The sequence below is a fragment of the Mus caroli genome, chromosome 2 (assembly GCF_900094665.2).
Source record: "Mus caroli chromosome 2, CAROLI_EIJ_v1.1, whole genome shotgun sequence".
In the NCBI taxonomy this organism is placed as follows: Eukaryota; Metazoa; Chordata; class Mammalia; order Rodentia; family Muridae; genus Mus; species Mus caroli.
In genome coordinates, this window is record NC_034571.1 from 136,592,551 (window position 1) to 136,600,734 (window position 8,184).

An 8,184-nucleotide genomic window follows, 5' to 3' on the forward strand; every position below is an offset into this window, starting at 1 on the left:
TATATATATATATATATATATGTGTGTGTGTGTGTGTGTGTGTGTGTGTGTGTGTGTGTGTGTGTGTATACATATGTGTGTATGTATATATACATATGTGTGTATGTATATATGTATATGTATGTGTGTATATATACACATGTAGGTATATATGTATCTATGTGTGTGTGTGTATACATATACACACACTTTTTTTTCCTTTTGGTTTTTCAAGATAGGTTTTCTCTGTGTAGTTCTGGCTGTCCTGGGACTCACTCTGTAGACCAGGCTGGCCTCGAACTCAGAAACCCTCCTGCCTTTGCTTCCCAAGTGCTGGGATTAAAGGCATGCATCACCACTGCCCACCTTCATATATAAATTTAATACAATCCTTTAGAGTACTTGGAGACAAAAGGCCTTTTCCTGGTTTGTGACAAACTTGTTTTGCAGTTCTGTGAGAGCCGGGGTGGTGATGTACACCTGAAGTCCCAGCACTCAGGAAACGGAGGCGGGAGGATGGCTCCAAGTCTGAGGTCAGCCTGGGCTATTAGTGAATTTCGGATCAGCCAGGGTTGCATAGAGATGGACCCAATAGACCAGATGTCGGTAGAAGTGTGAAAGGAGAGGAAGAGCCCTCCCAGTGTCTCATCCAGGAATCAACAACGTGTGCAAAGCTATAGTAGAAATCACAATGTGCTTTCTCCATCTGAGCCAGGACTCCCAAGGAACCATTGCTGCTTATATATGAAGGTCTCAGGGTCTCCTCTGAGGCACACTGGGGTCTGGGAAAGGCAGGAAAGTTCTTACCTGCTCTAGGGCAGGCCTTCCCTGCAATCTTTCTCAGTGGTAAACTGCTTCTTCCTGCTCCAAGTCCATGTGCTACCCTCCTACAGAAGATGGACATCTCACCCACTTCTCAGAGCCTTAAGTTAACTTGGCCATAGTGACTGTGTCAGTGGCAGACATGAGACCCCAAAAGAGCCAGCTCTGAAGATGAGCAAGGGATGAGAGCCCTTTCTTCTAGGGTGTGGAGAGTGATCAAGTCTGGGGTAGGCAGCCTCCGGAGAAGGATGCCAAGAGAGGAATGTGAAGCTGGATGCAGGGCCTTTTCCCTAGAACTCTAAAAGCCCAGTGAATTTCAGAAGACAGTGGCTGAGGTTCCATGCGTAGCACTAACACCCTGCCAGTGACATCGGAAGGAATGGTTAGGGGACAATACTAGTCTAAACGAAGGTAGCCCTTAAGAAGGAGGGCCTTTCTTCCTCTTCCTTGCTCTCTCCCACTGTTACAGACTAACATATATATAAATCCTGTCTCCCACAAAAAGGGTATCTTTGTCTCCATTTACAGAAGCTTTGGAAAAAGCATGACCTTACCTGGAACAAAGGTCTTTACAGATATAATTAAGGATTTGAGATTAGATTATCCTCAATTATCAGGGAGGACACTAAATGCCACTATAAATGACCTTATGAGAAAAATAGGCAGACTACACAGATGAAAAGGATGCCTTGTGACCGTGGAGGAGGCAGAGCTTACAGGAGTAATGACATCACCAGTCGAGAAACGCTGGGGGCCACAGGAAGTGCAAAAGGCACTCTGGTTTCAGCTCAGGGATACACACAGTGGACTTTTGGGCCTCCAGCACTATGTAAGAGAGCACTTGTGGGTTTATTTTCATTGTGTATGTTTTCGTGTGTTTGTGTGATGTGGAGGAGGGAGGAGGCAAGGGTGTGCACCAATGCCCATGTAGTGGCCAGAGGAGAGCTTCAGGTGTCCTCTTCCTCTTTGCACTGTTCCTCTGTCTCTCGCTGAACCTGGAGCTTCCATGACAGACAGCAAACCTCAGGGATCCTTCTGTCGTCAGGCCTTCAGTGCGGGGTCTCCAGGCCTTCGGTGCGGGGGGGTTACAGGCGTTCATAGGATCATTCTGGGTTTTTTTTACATGGGTGTTGGGATCTGAACTCCAGTCCTCTCAGTCTTGCACAACAGTCCCTCTTAACTGCCGAGTCATCTCTCTGCTGTATGTTTCTGCTGTTTTGAGCCACCAAGATTGTGGAAGTTCCAGCAGCCGCAGAGAACCAATGCTCCCATAACCCCCTGCTCTTGTCTATCTGTCCTTTCCCGCTTCTCTAATTATGTCCCCATACCCCCCCTTCCCCAAGTCCTATTTACTAACGCTGCAGAAATACGTTAACTTGCTGATTAATGTCCCTTCCATACCTCTTTGTTAAGAAAAGTTTGTTTCCTCTATTTCTTAGTTTCATTTGTTTTTCTTTGAGGTCTGACGCTGAGTGCGGTGAGGCACACCTTTAATCTCAGCACTTGGGAGGCAGAGGCAGGTGGATGGATCTCTGTGAGTTTGAGGCCAGTCTGATCTACATAGTGAGTTCCAGAACAGCCAGAGCTATGTAGAGGAAATCCTGTCAAGAAAAAAAAAAAAAAAAAGTGGAAGTGGGGGCTGAAGATCTTCAGATGCACCAGAAGAGGGCATCAGATCCCATTACAAATGGTTGTGAGCCACCACGTGGGTGCTGGGAATCACACTCAGGACCTCTGGAAGAGTAGTCAGTGCTCTTAACCTCTGAGCCATCTCTCCAGCCCATAAATAATCCTTCAAAAACAAATTTTTTTTTTTTTTTTTTTTTGGTTTTTCGAGACAGGGTTTCTCTGTGTAGTTCTGGCTGTCCTGGAACTCGCTCTGTAGACCAGGCTGGTCTTGAACTCAGAAATCCTCCTGCCTCTGCCTCCCAAGTGCTGGGATTAAAGGCGTGCGCCACCACGTCCAGCTCTTAAAGAAAATTTTATTTAGAGTGTGTGTGTGTGTGTGTGTGTGTGTGTGTGCGCGCGCTTGCGCTTGCGCTTGCGCTTGCAGCTTCCTCCTAGAGGCCAGAAAAGGGTGTCAGATTCCCATCAGTCAGTCCAAGTGATGTAGTTTCATCTTATAAGTCATATATAAAACTCTGCTCAGGTACAGTGTATGGATGTGCTCAGCCACCTTGTAACAATGAGGATGTTAGATGCCAGACCTGGCTAGCAGAGCGCCTGAACCGCCGAGGGCCTGAGCCGCAGGCAGTTACTGCCACTGTCATAAAGGGCTCGGAGGAAAGTGCTTCCTGGTATTCAAGTCAGCACTCTCAACACCTTAATCCTTTCATTTAGTTTTACTTTGTGCATTGGTGTTTTGTCTGAATGTATGTCTGTGTGAGGGTTTCAGATAGTTGTGAGCTGCCATGTGGGTCCTGGGAATTGACCCCAGGTCTTCTGGGAGAGCAGCCAGTGTCTCCACTAACCATTGAGCTATGCCTCCAGCCTTCAACACAGTAATCTTGATGAAGCCTGATTTCTATGATATTAGAGAGAGAGTGCAATGGTTTGTATGTTTAGCCCAGGAGTGGCACTATTTGGAGGGGTAGCCTTGGAGCAGGTGTGTCACTGTGGGCATGGACTTTAAGATCCTCTCCCTAGCTACCTGGATGCTAGTCTCTTCCTATTTACCTTCTGATGAAGATGTAGAACTCTCAGCTCCTGCTGCACCATGCCTGCCTGGACACTGCCATGCTCCTGCCTTCATAATGCACTGAACCTCTGAACCTGTAAGCCAGCCCCAATTAACTGTTGTTTTTATAAGAATTGCCTTGGTTACAGTGTCTGTTCTCAGCAGTAAAACCCTAACTAAGAGAGTTGTATTCTTTCTAGCAAACTTCTAATATCCATTAGTCATCTTATATGTGTAATTTATACAAATATCAAGAAAGTTCAAGATTTCAGTCTTTTCCTTAAAGACACAGGATTTTTTTTTTTTTTTTTTTTTTTTTTTTTGGGACAGGGTTTCTCTGTATAGCCCTGGCTGTCCTGGAACTCACTCTGTAGACCAGGCTGGCCTCAAACTAAGAAATCCGCCTGCCTCTGCCCCCCGAGTCCTGGGATTAAAGGTGTGTGCCACCACGCCCGGCAAAGACACAGGATTTCATGTTTCATCAGCGTGTAATTCATAAAAGGGAGTTCACCTAGGCATGGAAATTCATCCTCTAATCTTAGTTAGTACTTGGGAGGCTGATGCAAGAGGGTCCCAAGTTCAAGGTCAGCCTAAGTTACGAATAGTGAGATCCTGTCTCCAAAATCCTACAGCTGGGCTAGAGAGATTGCTCAGCATCTAAAAGTACTGACTGCTCTTTCAGGGGACCTGGGTTCAATTCCCAACACCCATAAACATCTATGAGTTCAGTTCTAGGGGATCTCTTCTGGCCTCTGAAGGCACCAGGCACACACATAGTGCCCAGACATACATGCAAACAACAACACACATACACACAAAAATAATAAAATTAACCTTAAAAAAGCTAAAGTCTATGTCTAGGGAGAAGACAAGGTAGTCAGATGCTGGCCTAGCAGGCCTCAAATGATAAGTTTAGGCCTTAAACTCCCAGGATTACCAATTTTTCTTCATGCTCACTATTTGTTTGTTTGTTTGTTTGTTTGTTTTAGACAAGATCACTCTGTAGCCTAGGCTAGCCTCAAGCTCACTGAGATATGACTGTCTTTGCTTCCTGAATGTGCTGAGATTAAAGGTATATGCCGCCACACCAGCCAGATTTTTTAAAAGTATCATTATCATCATCATCATCATTATTTTGTATGTATAAGTGTATATGTTTTTGTTTGTATGTGCACATTTGTTTGGGGTAGTGTGTGTGTGTTGTGTGTGTGTGTGTGTATGTGTGTGTGTGTATGTGTGTGTGTATGTGTGTGTATGTGTGTGTGTGTGTGTGTGTGTATGTGTGTGTGTGTGTGTGTGTGTAAGTTTTACAGAGGATGGCTTTTAAAAGTTGGTTTCTCCTTCCATTATGGGATGTAGGAACTGAGCTCATTCCACGGAGTTTACACAGCAAGCATTTTACCAACGGATCCATGTGGCTTGTGCCAAGCCCCCATCAACACTGATGACTTGCTGTAATACTCAGACCAGTTCAGAGCCTCATTTCTTTTGCTTCATTATCCTGGAAAATGCCTGTCATGTGAGGGCCTGAAGCACCTGTGAGGTGAGTAGGGCCTCCTTCTCAGTCTATACACAGTGCATGCTGCCTGCCTTCCTGAATTCCTCATGTTCCTGTCTGCATGCTGCACACACTTAGACAACTATTTCCCAACTCTTGGAGAGTCTCTGCTGCTGCCTAATTACTAAACACAAAGGTCAACTTTGAGGCAGGCACTGGTATTTGGTGGCTCTACCCTTACTAGAATCTCAGACTTCTTTCTTTCTACTCAGTAGAATAACAAGACTTGGGGTTTTTTCCCACTCACATTTTAAAATTCCCAGCCCAAGGAATGGAGAGATGGCTCAGCAGTTACAAGTGAGTGTTTAGCAGAAGACTGGAGTTTGGTTCCTGGCACCCACATGGTAGCTCAAAACTACCTGGAACTCCAGTTCCAGATCGGACATCGTCTGCTGACCTCCACGGGCTCCTGCACACTCTCAAGCATATATACTCATGCAGGTTCACACATATACATATTAAAAAATCAGAGAGTAAAAAAGAAATCCCAACCAGGAAGGAACATATATCCCCACCCTCTGTTTTAAAGAATTAATTACTCGACACACAGGCACTAGGTATAGGGCCCTTAGATGAGAAGCCAGCTTCAAGAGACAGCACCACACTATATACAGGATAGATAAATGGCACAAAGTTTCCAGGGTCACCAGTCATCTCTGACCCCTGCAGGGATAATAAGAGGTCAGGAAACACAGCTGGGAAGCCAAGCTTGGCCAAAAGTTGGGAGAACCTTAAACATGGAAAGGGATTCCAGACTAGATGTGGTGGCTCCTGTCCACAATCTCTTGTTGAGTGACTTTCTTCAGGGAGACATGAACACATGTCTATTCACCCCAGATAGGGGACCAACTACAAACCAAAGAAATGATCGCACACAAATCTAGTGTAGTGAATCCAGAGTTAAGTGGGGTTATTTACAGGAGCAAGGGTGACTCCAAGGCAGCCTGGTCATCACCGAGAAGACCAGCCTAGAATGTTGTCATGATGCTGAGTACATTGTGGAGGCTTGCAGTGTCTTCCTAACTGTGGTGGTTTGAAAGAAAACACCCCCACCCCTGCACCGTGGGCTCATATATTTAAAGGCTTAGTCCTCAGTGGATGAACTGTCTGAGAAGGGTTAGAAGAATTAGGTGTGGCCTTGTTGGAAGAGGTGTGTCACTGGAGGTAGGCTCTGATATTTCAAAAGCCCACATCAGGCCCAGTGTCTTTCTGCCTGTCTGCTGATCAGTATGTAAAGCTCCCAGTTACTGCTCTGTGTCGTGCCTGTTTGCTTCTTGCCAGAATGATCATAGAATAACCCTCTAAAACTATAAGCAAGCCCCCAATGAAATGCTTTATTTTATAAGAGTTGGCTTGATCATGGTGTCTCTTGTCAGCGATAATAAAACAGTGACTAAGACAACTCCCACAGAGAAGGCTGGATGAAGCCAAGAAGGTCCCTTCTGGGATCTTCATGTAAGAGATGGGCATAAACCAGCAAAGTACATCACATTCGAGATTGTCAACCCTGTTTCTTGCACCTCCAACCACTTAGACTGCCCCCACAACCCAGCTCATCCATAACAACTTTGGCATCATGGAGGGACATATGGCCACACCCCATGCCATCATTGCCACCCAGAAGACCATAAGTAACGCTTCTGAGAAAGATGGTAGGATGGCCATGAGGCTGTCCAGATGATGATACCTGTATGCTCTAGATCTGTCAAGCAATCCCGGAACTGAAGAGGATGTTCACCATGGCCTTCCATGTTCCTGCTCTTACTGTGTTATGAATCAAACCTGCTGCCTGGAGAAAGCTGCCAATCAAATATGATGACATCAACAAGCCCCCGTGTGGTAGAACTGAGAGGTAGGACAGAAAGCGATTCATTTACGATTGTTCCACGGCTACAGGAAAACCTCAGAAAGAGATTGCCTTTCCTTCCCTGTCTTCTGACATGTGAGCTAAGTCAGCAACACCAGTGACAACAGCCTGACCTTGGACCTTTAGACCAGTGAGTAGTTGACGTCTGTGCTTTATAAACCACACACACGTAGGAGAACAAATAGACTAAAACAATACTGTGTTTCATATATCCAGTAATGCCTCTTTAGATGTTTTATCCATAAGATCCCTGGCATGTTGGCTTCAACTCAGATGCCACCATTCCTCTATATCTTTCCTTTTACTCACACACACACACACACACAATTGTATTTTATATATATAATATATATATTTATATTACAGCAAAGGAATTATATATGGTATATATGATATAGCATATATAAATATGACATATCATAGATGGATGAAAAAGATATTATGTACATATTATATATGACATCATTTATATATGATACATATCATATATATCAATATATTACATATATTAATATTTATGATATCTGTGTGTGTGTGTGTGTGTGTGTATCATATATGTGATACACTACCACACCTGGCACACATGACATATGCATCAAATGTATATAATATATGTGATGTATTATATAAAATAATATACAATATTAGTTATATATGATATATAGGATGTATCACATATATTTTATGACATTTATATCATATACCACACATTTATTCACATATATGATATATAATTTCTCTTTTGTAATATAAATTTATTACATATTATATAGAATATATATAATTGTAATATACATACATATTAAAGTAAAAGAAAAATGTAGACGAGAAGATATATATGTGTATATATATACATATATACATATATATGTGTGTGTATATATATAAAATTTCTCTTTTGTAATATAATTATGCCTTCATTTATTTCAAATCAGGGTCTCATTGTGTAGCCATGGATGGCCTGAAATTCACTTTGTAGACAACATTGGCCTTGAACTTATGGCAATCCTCCTGCCTCTGCCCGCTGAGTCCTAGTGTTACAGGTATGTGCCACTATGCCAGTATACCTGGTTTTTCTTTTTTTTTTTTATTAGGTATTTTCCTCAATTACATTTCCAATGCTATCCAAAAAGTCCCCAATACACTCCCCCCCGGTCCCCCCCCCTTGGCCCTGGCATTCCCCTGTACTGGGGCATATAAAGTTGGCAAGTCCAATGGGCCTCTTTTTCCAGTGATGGCCGACTAGGCCATCTTTTGATACAAATGCAGCTAGAGTCAAGA

At 43.6% G+C, this 8,184-nt stretch overlaps 1 long non-coding RNA gene across 1 annotated transcript; it reads left to right on the forward strand.

Annotated features, from left to right (window-relative positions):
* Positions 1–1,586: 1,586 nt before the first annotated feature.
* LOC110308969 lies at positions 1,587–7,063 on the forward strand. The gene is made up of 3 exons (XR_002379645.1): positions 1,587–1,630; positions 4,838–5,021; positions 6,737–7,063. It is a non-coding gene; the product is annotated as an uncharacterized LOC110308969 (long non-coding RNA).
* Positions 7,064–8,184: the final 1,121 nt, after the last annotated feature.